The sequence below is a fragment of the Myotis lucifugus genome, unplaced genomic scaffold, assembly GCF_000147115.1.
Source record: "Myotis lucifugus unplaced genomic scaffold, Myoluc2.0 scaffold_144, whole genome shotgun sequence".
In the NCBI taxonomy this organism is placed as follows: domain Eukaryota; kingdom Metazoa; phylum Chordata; class Mammalia; order Chiroptera; family Vespertilionidae; genus Myotis; species Myotis lucifugus.
The window spans coordinates 1,464,108-1,483,557 of NW_005871192.1; the positions used below are offsets into that span (position 1 = coordinate 1,464,108).

The following is a 19,450-nucleotide window of genomic DNA, read 5'->3' on the forward strand; positions in this document are numbered from 1 at the left end:
ACAAACTTCCTTGGGCCTCTGCTTCTTAATCCATAAAATGGGGCAGAGGTGGGGTGTGCTGAGATAACCAGGAGAGTGCTAAAATCACTTGCAATTAAAACTTTGGCATCTATTTTGGTGATTGTTAATTTGATGTATCAATTTGGCTAGGCTAGAATATCCAGTTGTTTAATCAAACACTAATCGAGGTAGTATTGTGAAGATATTCTGCAACTGTAGTCAACATCACAATCAGTTGGCTGTAAGTAAAGGAGATTTACCTTTGATGATGGGGGTGGGCCTCATCCAATCAACTGAATTCAATTGAGAACAAAACTGAGGAAGAAATTCTGCCTTCAAAACCTACTGGTTCTGTTTCCCCCCAATGGTAACTAATACCATTTCTACCTGATGGAGTGCTATTTATAGTACATAAAAGGCACATAATAAATTAGTGACCAGCTCCGTAGTTTTCTTTTGTTTCTTTGAAAACATCCTCCTGAGACAGCTCAGTTTGCTGGGCTGGTCATCAGCGTTGGGCTCTGAGCAATGCTGCTGCCTCCTTGAAGGCATCCGTGTGTGCGGAAGGGCGTCTCCTGATGTATCTGAATCGAAGGGCTGGCTCCTGGGATGATCACGTGAGGACATGTGACTGCAAGATGCGATAGAAATGGCCCCTGGCTTGGATTCAGGGAGAAGGTTCACATGATTTCCTTCATTACCAAACAAGCTTTCCTCCTTAGCATTTGTATTAGTGGCACTTTTCTTGATATCAGTGACTGTAACTAAACTCTGTTTAAAATACGTCTTACCCTCTTCCTGGAGGGGTTGATTCTGCTGCCGATGGTCCTCATCTTTTTGTGAGAGAATCGCATCACGGCTGGACTTGCGTAGCCTTTCCTGCCTCAGAGGAAAGCTTTGAATCTAGATCGTTGGTGCTGGCCTCTGAGCACTGGTGTTGCCTCGGGCTTTCTGGAGCATCTGCTGCAGCTGTGGACAGACAGCTGGGTGTGGTCATGCCAGACAGGGGCCCAGCAGGGTCCTGCAGTGTGGGCTCTCTGTATAGTACGATAACGGTGACAGGCTTGGATTCAAGAAGCCGAATGTCTTCATTTTTAGAACGGTCCAAGTCAAAGTCGCTCAGGGTTAAAAGAGCATCTACCTCAGGCTGGTCAAGGTCATCACCACTAGGGGTCAAGGCAGAGTCCATGTTTCTGCTCCCCTGACCGAGGTTCTTCACCAAGTCACCACCCGGGACCTCAGCAACCCATTCTGCTCACCTTCCAAGCTGTCATACAGAAGTCAGTCATTTGTAAGAGATGTGGGAGGCATTCTGCTCAGTATCACATCTCACGGAAACCTCTCCAAAGAGGGAAGTGGTTTCTTCTCCAAATATTCCACAGCAATTTTCAATCAGAAATTGAATAAGCAGAGTATCCTTATTTATAAATTTATTTTCTAACTCTGGGCTGGAGGAAGCAGGAGGCCAAAGAATGCTTGCAGTGATACACACCGCTAAATTAAATGTCATCATCTGATTGGATGAGGAGTGCTGCTCAATGTTGGGTAGGACCCCAAAAAGGTACGGTAGAACAACACTGGCTCTCAGAAGCTGGTCTAACAGCCTTTGAATTGTATTTATTTTCTCTTCATCATTTCCTTGATCCATGACACAGACCCAGTGATGACAGAGATCTGATGAGAAAATACTACCAGGAATATTGCGTAGAAAATCCTTTAAAACGGATACTATCACAAAAACAGACTACAGAATTCAGTTTCTCCTTCAGCTCTCTGCGAGATGTGACGTTGGCTGACAGTCTGAAGATGCCTTTTGTGAGGGGTCCTTTTTGATCAAGAATGAAAAGCATATGTGAGACAGGTTGGGGCAGATTGTCATTCTCACAGATACTTGGCAGAGACACTCTGAAGAGCTTCCCAGGTGTAGGAGAGGCTGGTGACATGGGCAAGTTCCCCGGGCGAGTGCTAGAACCCCGCTTTATGCTACACCCTCTCCTTTTAAATGTCTTCTCACCTGACTGGCTCAGCTTCTGGGCGGCAGCCAGGGGGCTGGGCTGCAGGGTGAACTGGCACCACCTCTCCCGGGGCAGCTGTTCCGTGAGGAAGAGCTCCCGGAGGACGAAAGGCCTGAATTCCTCATTGTTATAGTTTTACAACAGGCACAGTCCCCAATGTCCTTGGTGAAGGTTTTGAGGGGAATGCTCTTCGGCCAGTCCTCCTTCTCTAGACTGAGGCATCTCTGGAGGAGGGAGAGCCATTTGCCCTTCTGCTCTGGGAACGGAAAGTGGCCACGAGGTTCACTGTGGGCCAGCCCAGGACCAACGATCTCATGGCATCGGTACTGCCGTCTCCCACTTCACCCACACAGCTTGCTGCCCACCTGTCACTCAATTTTATTTTATTTTTCCTCTTGAAGTTGTTGTTATATTTGATTTTGGCCACAACCAACAGGTCATTGAACAGGAAGAGATGCCGCTCCCACCTCTGCAGGCCTCTCTTGAGTTCTACCAGGCCATCAAGTAGCAGGGCCACGAAGGATGACAGAAAGGCATGTGTGTCCACACCAGCGGGAGGCCTCTCCTTGGTAGCAGGCCATTTCTGCAGGGCGTTATCAAGGGTAAGAGATGGAGCCCGCCTTCTCCTTCCCACTAGTGCTTTCATTCTCTTCATCACGGGTTGCTGAGCCCCACGGGACACCACAGCCCTGATGACTTCTGCAGACCCAGGGGTCCAGCGCCTGCAGGGCTGGGAAAGGCGATGTCCCACCTTGGCCCCGCCCCGGGCTGCCTGCTTACCTGTGGTGGATGGAGAGGAGGGCGGAGGCTGCTGGGTCGCTCGGACATTATTAGACTCACTCACAGAGAGTTCACAGAGTACAGAGTTCGGGGAGAAGTGGGAGAAGACCAAGGGTGCTGGGGGGTGACCTAGGAGGTGGCATTGTAGCTGGGCGGATAAGATGGGAAGTTCTAGAATTAGAATGTGGGACCCGCAAGATTCTGGCGTTAAATCCACCTCTCGATGGGTCATGTGCCCCACGTGGGGGTGTTCAGTAGGAAGGGCACCAGCAAGCAGGTCTGGTGCTGGGTGGTAAGGTATGGGGGGAAAGGCAGGGGCAGGCAGGGGGGGAGAGATAGCAGCTCCCGCCTCCTGAGGCATCTCTGCCAGCTCAGTGTCCTCACCTTCTTTGTGCCTGGCCTCTCTGGTGTAGACACACCTGTCAGGGAGGAGGACCTCCCAGCCTGCCCCCTTAGAGTCTCCTGCTTCACTGGCAGATATGCCTGAACTCTCAGCTGAAAGAGTTTCTGTAAGTCAGTTTTGTCCAGGCATTCCTTTCAGGTGGGCGGCTGGCTCATCAGTAAGAGGCAGAGGACCATCACTTCCACCCTCCCCCACCCTCGCCCCCTCCCCCTGGACTTCTAGCCCCCAACATCCCTACCCCCCAGCTCCTCAACCCCCTTCCCCCCACTCCCTGCCAGGGCAAACACTCAGTAAAGTAGGAAGGCAGGACTCAGCCCTAAGCCAAGCGCCCTCCAATCTGTTTTCATTTCATTTGGGTTGAAATCTAGAAGTGGAATCGCTGGGTCTTATGGTAAATGTATATTTAACTTTTAAAGAAATTTCCAAAATATTTTCCAAAGGGGCTTACCATAAAATCTTAGACTGTCTCTTGGCCTTGATGGGGAGCCATTAACAGGATTAAGATGGGGATTATCAAAGCTAATTAATTCTTAAATCATCTACTTACACAATAAAGACTAACTTCTAAAAACCAAGATTACAGACAAAGGTCCCCATTAGAACATTACTGTAACCTTCCAGGTGGAAGATGAAGGCGTGAACCACAAACTCTGAGAGGAAGGATGGACTCAGTAAATATTCAGGACATAAAATAAACAGGACTTTGTGACTGATTTGATATATAGGAGTGAAGCAGAGAATTCTATGACTCCTAGGTTTCAGACTTTAACAGATGGATGAATACTAATGGACATAACTCAGGTACAGAGCCACTAGGTTTGAAGATCAAGTAAATATGTCACAGGTAACTGAATATATATACATATATGTATGTGTGGAAGGGCACACATATATACACACATATATATATGTGTGTGTATATATATCTGAACCTTTAGGGAGAGGTCACAGCAAGAGATAGATTTATGGAGTCAGCACTATGTATCTGATTTATAAAACTGGAAAAGCAGATGAGATTACACAGGGAGACAACGTATCCAGAGAGCAGTTATGGGTCAAGGAGGGAACCTTACACATCACTAATAAATAAAATCTAGGCAGAGGTAAAAGGCTAACAAAAAAAGACCAAGAAACACACACACACACACACACACACACACACAGACAGAAAGTAGAGGGAGAATTGAGAAAGAGAAGGATCGCCCAGCCAGTGTGGCTCAGTGGCTGAGTGTCAACCCATGAACCAAGAGGTCACTGGTTCGATTCCCATTCAGGGCACATGTGCGGATGGCCAGCTCAATCTCCAGTGGGGGCATGCAGGAGGCAGCTGATGGATGATATTTCTCTCATGGATGTTTCTATCTCTCTACCTCCCTCCCTTCTTCTAAATAAATAAATAAATAAATAAAACATATTAAAAGAGAGAGAGAGAGAGAGAGAGAGAGAGAGAGAGAGAGAGAGAGAGAGACGGAGACGGATCGAAAAAACCAAGGAAGTAGTTTCTCAAACAAGTGTAAGCAAGCCCAGAGGAGGAACAAGGAGGTGGCAGTGGGTGGTAATTAGAACAATCATTCCAAGTGTCTGGCTGCTCTGGGACCAAGCAAACTGCTGTGTGTATTTGTGATGTCGGTTAGTATGATGGTCTCAAAGGCAAAGTACAAGTGAGCTAAAGAATACTAAGAATCCAACAACAGAAACTTCATCCTCATATTTTTTTGTACATAGTATTTCTTCCAGTTCACTTTCTGCTGTAGAAATACCATTTGTGACTGTATGAAATACCCATAAGAAGCAGAGTAAATGAGAGCTGCTGGGCGCCAGCCGCAGGCAGGCTGAGCACAATATGCTCCATTTCGATCACTAATGCTTGGACAGCCCCCTTCCTTCAGTTTAATGCAGGTACTTCAGCTTTCAGCTGAGCTTTTTTGTTTGTATGTGTGTGTGTTAGGTGATGGCATTCAATGAAGAAGCCCAGATCCTCCACCACCACCACCACCACCACACACACACACACACACACACACACACACGCAAAAAACATCGACCCACTGACAAAGGAATTAAGAACAAAGAATAAGCTCAGAAAGATGGATCCCTGTCTGAGATATCAAGTTTGATAATGCATATCTGCAGAAATTTCATCACCCTAACCCAAAACTTTAAAAGAACCTTAGTGACAGCAAATATATATATTCCATTTATAACCCTAGGCAGGATTTTCTGAATGCTAAGCAGCCCATCACTGCAAAGAAGGTTGAGCACTGACAGGTGCATCATTCTGCTTCCACCCTAAGCTGGGAAGTCTGCTGCCTGCTCTGTGGCCGATTCCCTCTGGAGCCTCACAGCTTGCAGGCTCACGCTGAAGTCAGAGAAGGAGAAAAGGTGAAGGCACACCCCCCACCCCAGCCCTGACCCATCCGACAAAGTCCTCCTTTGCTTTTTCGCTCACAATCTGGTCCTCAGCCGTTAGGACCTCTCTGCCTGCAGGATGTTTGTAACAGGAAAGGCTGCTGCAATAGCTGGAGCGTATATTCCAGGAAGGTCACTGCAGCCCACACCATGGAAGAGCCGACTTGCTTCCTTCCCAGGATGCGGTCAGGGTGTGCAAGGAAGCCACTGCCTTTACCATCCCATTTCCTACTGCCTCAATCAACTCTGTAACAGGAGTTCTATTTCCCCCTCCTATACAGATATACAGAGCATTTGACAAACAACAGGTACAGTTTTGGCTTTTCTGCAGGTTTGCGTTGCTTAAAGTTGTGCACTAATTGGGGACAGGCTCTGAATATGATTCCAGCATCATTCCAAACTGGTGCTAATGGCTTCCTTTGCCTTCAAGTTTCTGTCTAGTGCTTTTCAACCATGTGGGAGACTTGCTCTTGACTGACTTAACTGCTTGCAAAACTCTAATGAAACTCTGCCAAAATATAAGACATGGAAAGGACACAGGAAAGAATATTCTCCTTTTAGTTCTGCACAGGCTTGCTAATGTGCTGCTCATGAGTAGGCGGTGGTGAATACAGGGACTCTAAGAAGCTGTCCTCTTGTTTGTTCAAGTTGGACAAGAGAGGAAGGAATGGAGGAGTGCTTACAGGAGAGAGATTTTTAAGAAGAAGTGTGTGTGTGTGTGGGGGGGGGGCTGCCAGCATTGCTCAGTGGTTGAGCATAGACCTATGAATCAGGAGGTCACAATTCAATTCCTGGTCAGGGCAAATGCCCAAGTTGTGGGCTCCATCCCCAGTGTGGGGCATGTAGGAAGCAGCTGATCAATGATTCTTTCTTTCTTTTTTTAAAAAATATATTTTATTGATTTTTCACAGAGAGGAAGGGAGAGGAATAGAGACTTAGAAACATCGATGAGAGAGAAACATCGATGAGAGAGAAACATCGATCAGCCGCTTCCTGCACACCCCCCACCAGAGATGTGCCCACAACCAAGGCACATGCCCCTGACCAGAATCGAACCCGGGACCCTCAGTCCACAGGCCTATGCTCTATCCGTTGAGCCAAACCAGTTAGGGCCAATGATTCTTTCTGATCATTGATGTTTCTATCTCTCTCTCTCTCTTCCTCTCTGAAATCAATAAAAATATATTTTAAAAAAAGAAGAGGGGGCCCAAGCTGGTTTGCCTCAGTGGATAGAGTGTCAGCCTGTGGACTGAAGGGTCCCGGGTTTGATTCTGGTCAAGGGCACATGCCCGGGTTTTGGGCTTGATCCCCAGTAGGGGATGTGCAGAAGGCAGCCAATCAATGATTCTCTCTCATCATTGATGTTTCTATCTCTCTCTCCCTCTCCCTTCCTCTCTAAAATCAATAAAGATATATTTTAAAAAAAGAAGAGGGGGACATCTTATGACAGCAGAAAAGTGGAGCCAAATATGTACCAAGAAGGGGGCCTAGTGGCAACTGTTTCGAAATCACTTGCCCTCAAGCTCCGGGGTACAGAGAAGAGAAGAATGAATTAATAATTTTAACAACTTTATTGAGATATAATTATCATGCCACAAAGTTCACTCATTTAAAGTATACAATTCAATAATTTTAATGCATTTACAGAATTGTGTGATCATAACCATAATGTAATTTTTAAACAGTTTCCTCATACCACAAAGGCACTGTGCACATTACCAGTCCCCTCCGCCAACTCCATTCAATGCTCCACCCCCTGACAACCACTAGTCTCCTTTCTCTCTCTCTGGATTTATCTATTTTGGACCTTACGTATAAATTAAGTCTTATAATTATGTGCTCTTTTGTTTATGGCTCCTTTCACGTAGCATAATATTTTCAAGGTTCATCTATGTTGCAGCACTTACTGGTACTTCATTTCTTTTTTCAGATGAGTGACATTTCGTTGTATGGGTAGAGTATATCTTGTTTATTCATTCATAAGTTTATGGACCTTTTGTGCTATGTTCTAGGTTGGGTAACCTGAGGCACATAATTTTATCTCTTAAGTTTCCTGATTGATAATTAAAAGCTACCTCACAGGGAAGATGTGAAGATTACGTTATTATGTTAGATAACTGAGTAGGCACTTTGTCAACTGTAAAGTACTTCACCAACACAACGCTAGTCATTACTCCACAAGCACTACCACACGGCCCTGTTACTTGAGAGTAACAAAGTGACATGGAAATTCATGGACATGGTGACTATAAGGTGGAGGCTTCCAAATTGCTTCTAACCAGGACTTACTTGTAGTAGAAGGAGCACACACACGTTCTAACGTCCAGGCTGATTAAAGATTTGAGGTCCATTAACATATGAGACATCATTCCAGATGAGGATCTTTAAGAGCAAAATAATGTACCTGTGGGCACTGTTACTCCTTAAAGATGAATTCAAAATTTACATTTCAGAAAGCAATGCTATGCGTTTTTCTGAAGTGACCTCTTAAATTTTCTTATCAAATCAACTCATGCTATTAGAATTCTGTGGTGTATTAGTTCAGTGTTAGCAAACAGTAAGCAAGAAAATGTGTGAAGAAAGGGAAAACAGACCTGGCTAATGTGGCTCAGTGGTGACAGTGTCTGCCTGCATATGGAAGGGTCTCAGATTTGATTTCTGGTCAGAGTTGCAGGTTCATTCCTGGACCCAGTTGGGTGCATGTGGGAGTCAACTAATTGATATGTTTCTCTCTCTCTCTTTATCTTTCTCTCTCCCCCCTTTCTCCATCCCTTCCACTCTCTAAAAAAAAAATCAATGGAGAAAATATCTGCAGGTGAGGATTAAGAAAAAAAAGGGAGAGAAAACATTCATGAGCCTATGCAGAATAGATTTCTTTTTCTTTCTTTCTTTTTTCTGAAAAATGAGGGCTTCCAACTAAGATTTTGGGTGGAGATTGTAAGAAAGAGGAAATCTGGTCACCCATCAGAAGAGAATTACTACAAGAGTAAATTTGTATTCTTGATGAGAACACACTATCCCATGGGTACCTGTGTATGCTGGGGAGTGGGGAGAGGAGCAGTGATGGGAACCACTGAGGAAGTGGGGTAAGATGAACACAGGTGATGGTCAGACAGCCCGGTGGTACCAGAGACAGGATGGAAACCCAGAACCCCTAATTCTCATACTCAATATATCTCCCTTTACCCAAGGAAAGGGTCTACTTGGGCTGGCTGTGATCAATAGATATCAATCAGCAGCACTGGGGGATACTTCAAAGTACACAAATTCTTTAGAATTTTTAACTTACTTTCTATAGCTGTTTACATTGCTAAGAATTGTTGCTAACCATGTTTTTGGTAAATACCAAGAACTGATTAAAATCCATTAGGCTTTATTGGCTTCAATATTAAATCCATTACTTCCTTCCTTTGCCTCTATGTCTACTCTTCAGTATGTCTACTGAATCCTATTTTCTCTCAGTCAATTGTACCATCCTCTGTGCCGATAGCCAAACCCTTCTGTGCTCCCACAGCTCCTGGGCCTAACTCTATTCAGCACTTGTTAGATTGTATTTTGTGCTACCATCATCCATTTGAATGTCTCTCCAACTTCCTAAATTCCCTGCAAGGCAGTGGTTTGGATCTTGTTCTTCTCTATCTCCCGATGCCTTGCTCAATGCATAAGTGGATGAGAAGGCCGAGGAGCTGCACAACAACCTGTGCACCAATTTGGTTTGTTCATCTTTTATCTTTAACTTCTCTTTTCTATTCAATTCTGCTTGACTTCATTACCCTGAACCATCACAGCATTTGCGCTTTCTTCTTTCTCACAAAATACTCCTCTGCCAGTGGCAAAGCTTGAAGACAAAAGGCAGATAGAGAAAACAGGAAAATTAACCACATCTCTGGGCACTTTCTGCAATGGTACCTTTGTTTTGTTTTATTTTAATCCTTAACAGAGGATATGTTTTTATTGATTTTAGGGAGAGAGGAAGAGAGAGAGAGAGAGAGAGAAACATTGGTGTGGGAGAGAAACATCGATCAGTTGCCTCCCGTATGCACCCAGACTGGGGATCGAACCCACAACCTAGGTATGTGCCCTGACCAGGAATCGAACCCATAACCTTTTGGTGGTATATAGGACAACACTCCAAAGTACTGAGCTACCAGCCAGGGCTGCAACAGTATCTTAAAAAGGTTTTTAAAATTAAGGCCATGACTGCTGATAAGAATATGATTTTAAGAAGCTAGAAAGAATAGGGTGAAAGTAAGAGTTGGCCTATTCAATCCCCATTTAAAACACCAGTGATGAGACAAGGAAGTCAAAGGTGGTACATTTCGCATATGCTTGTTTTCTATCACCATCACCACCACCATGTTAGAGCCTAGCCACCTTCTGATCTCTGTCACTCATTCATTTGGAAAGTATTTATTGAATGCCTTCTATGTGGCAGGCACTGCAGACACCCCGAGAAGGACAGGCAAAGCCCTTGAATATGTGGGGTAAGCATGGCTCCCCCAAGAGGCCAGTGTGAATCAAGACTAGAAAAAGAAGGAGAAAGCACCCAAGATGAAGCTGCAGACACCAGCAGGAGCCAGACCCTGCAGGCCCTTTTGGACTAAATGAAGGCTGTCAAACTAAGAGCATTGAAGGTGACACATGCAAGGATTTACAATTTTAAAATATCATGCTCGATATACTTAGTGCAAAGCCACTCAGCCAAATGAGAGCTTGGCGTGACCAAGGGATGCTGTCTCAGGAAGAGTTTCATGCCTGCGGTAAGGGCTACACGTTTCGCTTTCCTTTGCAGGACCAAGGAACCAGGATCATCACAAACCTCGCACGCGCCAGAGAAGATACAGCTCCTCTGGAAGAAGCCCCGCATGCACCAAGGTCCAAATTTGCTAATAAAAGCATCCTGCTCTCTAAGTAGGCTTAGAGAACACAATGTATTTTCTTTATTGCTGTTGTCCTTTTGCTTTGGTTTTGACCCCCTTCCCTACACAGCACACGAAAACTCACAGTGGGACTTAATTTTCTGGAACCTAAAAGAAATTTTCCCAATGAAATTATTTTATGGTTTCCTGAAAAATGTGTTTCTTTTGAGTGAACTACCATCTACTCTTACATAACATTTCCTAGCTTAAGAGTATGCTGAACCTGTCATTTATTTTTCTAAATTTCTCTTTATTGCTGAAAGATATAGATGTGTCCTGTTTTCCCTATGGACACCTTCTAGCCGCCGCCCCCCCGCCCTCTCCCCCCCCCGCCCAGGTCTCCACCACACTCTTATCTGTGTCCATGGGTTATGCATATCTACACTAATAAAAGAGAACCCTCCTTCTCCATTCCTGCCTTCCCTCTAAGAAACTTTCATTTATTTATTTATTTATTTTTAAAAATACATTTATTTTTTATTTTTTTTATTTTTATTTTTTATTTAAATGATTATTTTTTAAAAAATATATATTTTATTGATTTTATACAGAGAGGAAGGGAGAGGGATACAGAGTTAGAAACATCAATGAGAGAGAAACATCGATCAGCTGCCTCCTGCACACCCCCTACTGGGAATGTGCCTGCAACCAAGGTACATGCCCTTGACCGGAATCGAACCTGGGACCCTTCAGTCCGCAGGCCGACGCTCTATCCACTGAGCCAAACCGGTTAGGGCAAGAACCTGTCATTTAAAGCTCAGGAGAATATCTTTAGTAAAGCAGATGATTTTAGGTACCACTCTACTGTTGGAAGAGAAAGTTATACTGTGAAGTACAACAAAAAATGGAGGGAAAGTTTCTTGCAATTTAATGACTGTGGTGCATCTTCTCCTGGACCAGCCGGATACAGGCACCTTTCTTTATGCTTATGAAGAATTAATTTACTCACACTGAGATGATGAACATGCCAAGGAAGAAACTGGATTTAAGCACCACAAGAAACAGGTTCCAGGAGAAAAATGAAAAGTGAAAGAGCAAGACTAGCATCCCATAGAAATCTGGCACATTAATTCACACTCCGAAAGGCGGGCACCCACCTAAGCACCACTCAGCTTTTAAAAAGGAACGTTCTGCACTACTTGGTATGGAAACTTTTAAATAAATAAAATGTAAAAATATAACTCAGGTTCCTTTTATGCTCCTTGCCCTCCCCCACTCCCCACTCTTCCTGCCAATGACAGTTTTGTTCTTTTATGTCCATGTGTCTGTCTTAGTTTGGAGTTCCCCAAAGCAGACTGTAGGGGCAAAGTTTCAGTGCAACAGCTGAGAGGATTTGCCCAAAAGAAGAGGCAGGTCCTAATGCCAGAGCTCCACCAGGAGACTGACTGTGTTTGGGATAGAGTAGGGCAGTGGTTCTCAACCGTCCTAATGCCGAGACCCTTTAATAGTCCCTCATGTTGTGGTGACCCCCCCAACCATAAAATTATTTTCGTTGCTACTTCATAACTGTAATTTTGCTACTGTTATGAATCATAATGCAAATATCTGATATGCAGGATGTATTTTCATTGTTACAAATTGAACATAATTAAAGCATAGTGATTAATCACAAAAACAGTCTGTAATTATATATTCAATATGTGTTTTCCGATGGTCTTAGGCAACTCCTGTGAAAGGGTCATTCGACCCCCAAAGGGGTCGCGACCCACAGGTTGAGAACCGCTGGAGTAGGGAGAAGTTCATGCCTAAGGGCATTGTCCAAAACAATGGAGATTTTGGTAGCAGCAAGCAATTAGCTACGTGGGGGCTGGTAGCTTCATGACATTAGTAGCAAAAAGGGAAATGATGGACCAGCCATACATTTAACAGAGAGACATCCAAGAAGAGTGCTCCTGGGAGCACACTCAGCCCCAAGGGTCCAGAAGGGTGAGAACACACCCTCGGCTGCACCCACTCAGGAATAAGCAGACACAGGCGGACATGAAAATATTCCCCAAGTCAGACACCGATCCATCAGCAGAACACGGAAGCCTTACTGACTCCAAGGGCTTAAGCACACCTTTGATCAAAGACTTGCTAAACAATAAGCCGCTTTAACCGAGGAGGAAGTCAGGAAGTCAGGCTTACAAATAAAATCAGGTTCATGCCTCGTTGTCCGGAAGGCCGTGTGCATAGCCAGCGCCGCACCCTCTCTGGAGAGACGGGAGAAAGGAGCACCCAGCTACATGGGAGGGGGAGGGGAGGGCGGCACAAACGCCCTGAGCGTGAGAGCACACACATCCACCTGGTAAAGGTGGCTGAAGCACAAACTTCGATCAATAAATGGTGTATGCGGACCCAGGGAAAACCCTAGGAAGCCAGTCTACAACATGAAAACAAGGGGGGAAAAAACAAAACCTGAGCAAGGAAGTCATAAAGTACATAATGTAGATAAAACAGACTTCACAGGATTAGTCCGGCCAAGTCACCAAAGAGGTAAACAAGTGACCAAACACACAACTTCAAGGAATTTCCTCCAAAAAGAGGACAGAGGGGTCAGCATTCAGAGGTGCTGCAATATTTTACCCAAAATGTGCATTTTTCAAAAAAATTCATGAGGCAGGCAGAAAACAAAAGAAAAGCCAGAAACCAAAAAAGTATAACCCCTCTCCCACCCACTCCCACGTCCAAAAAAAACAGGCAACAGAAACTCACAGGTGCCCAGAAGTTAGATTTCAAAGACAAAGACTTGAGAGCAGCCATTATAAATATGCTCAAAGAACTGAAGGAAGCTATGCTTACAGAGTAAAGGAAGGTGTGATGACAATGTTCCATCAAATAGAGAATTATCAATAAAAAGACAAATTACAACCACATGGAAATTCTGGGGTTAGAAACTACAGTAACTACAATGAAGAACTCACTAGAGTGGCTCAGCAGTAGATTTGAACGGGTAAAAGGAAGAATCAGCAACCTTGATAATGGATGAACAGAGACTATGCAATGCAAAGAACCGAAGAAAACAATAACAGAGACTCAGAAAGGTAGGACAGCATTATGTCCAACACACACATCATGAAAGTACCAGAAGGAGAGGAGAAAGGAACGGAAATATAATCAAACAAATAATGGCTGAAAACTTCCCAAATCTGGTGAAGAGCACTCACTAATCTATACTTTTAAGAAGCTCAATAAACTCCAAGTAGGATAAATTCACACTGAGAATCATCAAAAGATTGGAAGCCAAAGAGAAATTGTTGAGATCAGTAAGAGAAAAATACCTTGTTCCATTGTGGTACAGCTAACTTCTCATCAAAAACAACAGAGGCCAGACTGTTGAAAGAAAAATGAGGAAAAGACAAGTAAATTTCGATTGGGGAGGAGAAAATCCAGAAAGAGTGTTTGAGAAAAGTCTTTATAGGAAATAAGAATCCTAAGGCAAAGAGGAAGAATGGAGAAGAATTGCCTCAGCAAAGTAATGCTGAGAGAAAATATGAAGGAAAATACAAGTTTCCGTTGTTAAAAAATTTCACCCAAAACCTGCCTTTTCATTAAAGTTAAACAGAGACAATCTCTCATGCATGTGGCTTGGAAGTTCATGAGACGTTAACAGATACATTTCTCAACCAGACCTGCCAGGAAGCCACCCTGCATTTAAGGTGATGTATGAAAAATGTATAGATTCATTGGCTAGGTCTCAGAAAGGAGTTACTACATCATTATTCAGAGCTTGTAAGTATGTAGCATGTGGGTGGCATGGAAGGCAAAGTAAAGTGAGATTAATTCCATAAGGCAACCAGAGAATTTACCCATTCATATTTTTAATTGAAGATGTAAGATTTCAAAGCCTGTAAAAATAGTGAGCACATTTGGGAGAAATGATAGAAGGCTTCCTGAACCCTGATGATTAGTGCTACAAAAGAGATAAGTACATGAGGTGAGAATTTGAAGGTACATTATGAAAACTTCGGCATAGAAATAATCCAAATGAAATCCACAGAGACCATTTATTTATACAATAAGCTTTCTCTGGCTCTCAGAAAAGGTTGGAATTTTTTTCTGTGTATTTTAAATATGCTTTTACTGTACAGTACTGTTGATCTTGTACAACAGAAGCAAATTTACTAACCAGTGATTTAGATAAAAGACATCTGAGAGAGAAAGGGGGATGGGGCACCAGGGAAGCTGAGATGATGAGCTAACTCAGAGAACCTGCTAATTATATTCAGTGCCCTAGATGCGCATCTCTCACCTACATCTACCACTTCCTACTGGGAGCCTATAGTCAAATATGGACACAAATTACTACAGAAGAAAATGGCTAATTTACAAAGAAAGTAAGTGGTGATGGTAGCGGCCCTATCAGACAGTGAAGGGAAGTGACCCAGAGGTGTGCAATCCTGATGAGCCATTCAGTAATAGAAGGAATTTTTGCAAATCAACATTTTAGTGCCCACTGAAAAGCAAAATAGTTAAATTACAAATATAAAACAAGACAAAAAGAATATTTCCAAAAGGAAATGAATGGTGATGATGGCTTAGAGAAATAATGGATATTAAGTATATTCAACAAGCTCGTGTTCAGCGTAGAGAGGGTAACAGCCACAGACCCGTGAGGCCTCTCAGTTGCTACAATATGGAGGGGAAACTGTCATTTGTTCAAAAGTGGAGACGAAGAAAGCTCACTAAATAACAGATTTTCATAATCACCTTTGCCTTCTCTTGGCAGGCACAGGTCAGGTCAGAGGTTAACTTAAAGAAAGGAAGCCTGAAAAGCCACCTTCCTGGGTTCCAAGTCCCCCACTTCCCAGCTATGCCATGTTGGGCAGGTGTTGCACTTCCGCAGCGCCCTCAGATTCCTCATCCGAAAGGAGCCCACAGATTGCACTTCCAAGGGGACATGGAAGCCGAGGAAGTGTGAGCCCTTAGCTGTGACGAGGCACATTCTACATGCACTTAGGGCTACATTCTATTTGACCAGGGGTAGGAGTGTGACTAAGGACCCCACACAGACCATCAGTTCATAAGAACTTGGTTTTTCTCCCTTTTGAAGGGGTCAGAACATCTGGTTCATCTTAAGCAGAGCATCTAAAAATAACCACTAAGGAAGTACTTGTTTTCCAGTACTTTTTCTGCTTGCTGCCTCTACTGCTTTTCTCCCTGGATGGGCTCCGTGCAGCAGCAATTAGTGCATCAGAGATGCACCAATGCCGAAAGGCCTGCTAACTTCTGGAGTGCTGTTCACCACCCCTGTTCAAGAGACCCTCAGTTTTCACACTGCACACTTTTAAAGTAGATGAAAATTTGCTTTGTCTATTCCTGGGATAAGTTTGAATAATGGTTTAGACATTTGGAATATCCTTTATGTTGCTGTGCTCCAGGGTACGTGCTTTCCATAAAGTGGTTATAAAGATTAACGAATAAAGATGAAGCTACTGTGTGTGAAGCTGCTTCGAATAGTACCTGGCCCTCCGTGAGTGCTGTAAGTGCTGGCTATAATTGCAGTGATATCATTTGATTATAACATATTTTACATTAGTACTGTAATCGTCATATTATTCTATTAGCAATGCAGACAGGCAGAGGGAAGAGCGAGCGTCTGGCTCTAATTCAGTTCATTATCTCCCTGGCAAGAAATTATCTGGGATCACAGGCAGGCGGCCGGAGCATTGCCACTGACACCACTACGGGGTTCTCTGTACAGCTGCCCCTATTTCCCTGCCCTACTTTTCCAATTAATAGTCAAAGCCACAATGACACACCGAGACACAGTGTATAAGTAAACACATGTGTGATCACACATGAAAATATACCTTTTTTTCTGTACTTCAGCTAGAATGATACTCGGAAATTTAAGAGAAACTTTCCTAAGGAACTAAGAAATAATCAACAGACTAGTTAAGTAAAATATGATACTTTCATTTAGTGGAGCGTACAGCGACCATTAAAAGTGATGGAAAAGACATTCATGAGAATATGAGTCAGACTTAAAAGAAAATGAGTCAGACTTAAAACAGCATGATCCTATCTCTTAAAAACAAACATGTAGAAAAGGACTAGAGGAGATTAAGTCCTCAAAATATCAAAACTATTTTTGGTGAGAGAATTATAGATTGTTTAAATTTTTCTTCTTTTGTTTGTTGATGCTTTTCATAATGAATGTATATTACTTTTATAACCCTAAAAGGAACCCTGAAATAGTGAAGTTCCAGGGAAACCAAGGGAGGTGGCCATTTTAATGCTAATTTTCTAAGTCTGATAAAGGGTGGGGTGAGTCTGGATCTAGGAGCCAAAGCCGAAACCTGAAGTCCTGCAGTCAGTGTAACCAAACTGCCCATCCCAGGCCGCTGGGCAGAGGTGGGAAACCCAAGCAAGTTAGCGAGCAAGAGAAGAGCTAGAGAACTCATGGAGCCTGAGAGACAGACCTCTACAGACCTCGGTTCGTTACCAGTCTGATCTTCCAACAAAGCTCCCACCTCTCATTTGCTACAATTGGACCCTGCTCAACAATACATAGCTACTCAGTCTCATCAAAATGTTTCTTCTAGAAGACAATGGAGCGATTATGGTAGCAAACATTAATTGTGTACAGTGATCACATTTTGGCGGCTTACCTATGAAGGGGTCATGGTAAAAATGAACACCATGGCTCATAAATTAAGAACGACCAGTTTAGATAGCCATACATCGTAAATCCCCAAGACTATTGGGCTTTCATAAAGTTAAATTTAGAAAATTGAGTATTAAGTCCTTTGTTTTTACTTCTCACATTTCCTTTTCTGTCATTTCATCTAAAGTGTCAAAAGAATGCTAGAAAGTCAACTGCTTGTTTCTTTTGTCCTCTCTCTGGTACAAAAAGGCAGAAGATTGTGTAGTTAATTCATTATCAGGTTAATCTCCTTGCTGCATCATGTCTTGGTAACAAGCTAATTTCTTTGTAAGAATAGATGCTGCTAAAATTATAATTTTAGATCCAAGCAGAATAAATTAAAACATTTTCCCTTCTATTGATAAACTACATATCTACTTGTCAATGATAATTTGGTTTGTTTTGGACAACTACAACTTTACAAATAGGATACTCAACATATTAAAATATATGGAAGATTTTATAAATAACTAAGAGAAAAAAAATTCTGCCTATAAAAATATGTAAGGTTTACAGTTTATTATATACAGGTGGAACAAAAATATAGAAAAGATTCTTCTCAGAGTACTATACTTTAAATATTGGTAAGTACAGGGCACTAAAACTTTCAAATGCACTCAGAAACACATGTGTGACTCCAAAAGCTTAAGTTCATATTTTAGGTAAGATCTTGTTCTTTTTTCATATTAATAGAATATTTGGTAGATCATTAATATTTTTCATATTAATATTCAATTTGGTAGATCATGAAAACAGTGATTGGAAATAGACCTGGAAACAGTTCTTACAGTCTAGGAATAGTTAACTCACATGTACTATGCTTGAAGTTCTAGTTTAGAATCTTAGTTAGCCTGGCCAATTTGGAAAGTAAACAACATTCAGCACATTTAATGATAAGGCAGGGGGGAGTCACACTTGTTCTGAGACTGGGCAGGCACTTGATTTTCCATTCATTTTCCCAACACCCCTGAAGAACAGGTAGATTGTATGATCCAGATACACAACCCTGACTAAACCAGGACATATGGGTATCTTAAGGCTAGACTGAAGAGTCTTGTCTAACTCACTTTTTTGATTCCTCATGATATAAATTCCTGATTTTTTTTTAAAGAAAGTAGACTCAGAAGTTGGTGGAGGCAAGAACAAATACAAGGTCAGAGGCAGGGCAAGATTTTTCTACCCTCGCATCACAGTATCACTCCCCAAAAATGTTTCTTTTTTTAAAAAAAAATGTATCTTTATTGTTGAAAGTTATACAGATGTACTCCTTTTCCCCCTATTGACTTCTTCTGGCCTGCCCTCTGCCTCCACCCCAGGTCTTCACCACACTATTGTCTGTGTCGGTGGATTAAGCATAGAAATACTTTGGTTAATCTCCCCACCAATGTTTCTCCAAGTAGGATGGACCCACCTGTGCTAGGATTATCCAGAAAAGAATTTCAAGTACACAGCAGCTCTCCTGCCCCCAGTACCCACGGAATGGCTAAATCACAATCTTTGGGGGTAGGACCTGAAAAATCTGCATTTGTAACACACTCCTCTAGTCTAAGAAATGCTGCCATCTTGTATGCTCTCCCAAATGATGACTACAGCAGCATGCCATGTCTCTATATAGTTCTCTCTCTTAATGTCATCTATTATAATCTCTGCAAGGTAACGAGATGCTTGAAAAATTACGATGGGAAGCCCTAACACCTGTGTGTGTCGGGGATACAGCATGACCTAGTGCTACGGAATCACGATACCTGGGTTCTGCACCGCTCTCTTCTGAAAGGTGTTTCCTGGCTCCCCGTACGGTAAATGCCGAAGTATTGTCATTGCGATCTGGAGTTTTAAAGTGTTAAACAAAAAGGCATCAGTAGGGCTTTACAGTACACCTCGCTTACAGGGTCTGCGTTCACATAGAAGCTCAAGGTGTCTTTATAAGAGCCGAGTCCAAATAATCTGCAGGAGAAAAAAGCCACTTACTGGTATGCTTCCACCCTCCTGCAAGCACCATCACTTATCAAAACTCATTCGCTGTGTGGAACCCAAAGGTGTCACTCAGAACCTGAAACGGAAAAGGTCCGAGGCATAACGGGCCTCAGGAAAACGAATGGGGACAGGTCAGCTGTTGATACATCTTTGACTACTGCTCATCATCCTACCAAACACACTTATTAACAGTCCTTTTCAGTGCATAAGCTTCACTTTGGAGGCCTTAATTAATTTGATCTTTTCTAAAGGCCTGTGAAGGGCCAGCTCACTTGGCACGCTTTTATAACGTGGCATTTTTACTTTCCCACTGCATCAGTTG

At 43.0% G+C, this 19,450-nt stretch overlaps 1 protein-coding gene and 1 pseudogene across 1 annotated transcript in view; both read right to left on the bottom strand.

The window, feature by feature from the left end:
* The window catches only part of SH3GL2 (SH3 domain containing GRB2 like 2, endophilin A1), a 63,324-nt gene extending 44,117 nt beyond the window's left edge, over positions 1–19,207 (bottom strand). The window contains exons 1-2 of the mRNA XM_023758918.1: positions 19,123–19,207; positions 18,900–18,978 (exon numbers count right to left, since the gene is read on the bottom strand). The gene's annotated coding sequence lies outside the window, so the exon portion shown is untranslated. The remainder of the gene's footprint in view (positions 1–18,899; positions 18,979–19,122) is intronic.
* LOC102441022 lies at positions 403–2,664 on the bottom strand (annotated as a pseudogene).
* Positions 19,208–19,450: the final 243 nt, after the last annotated feature.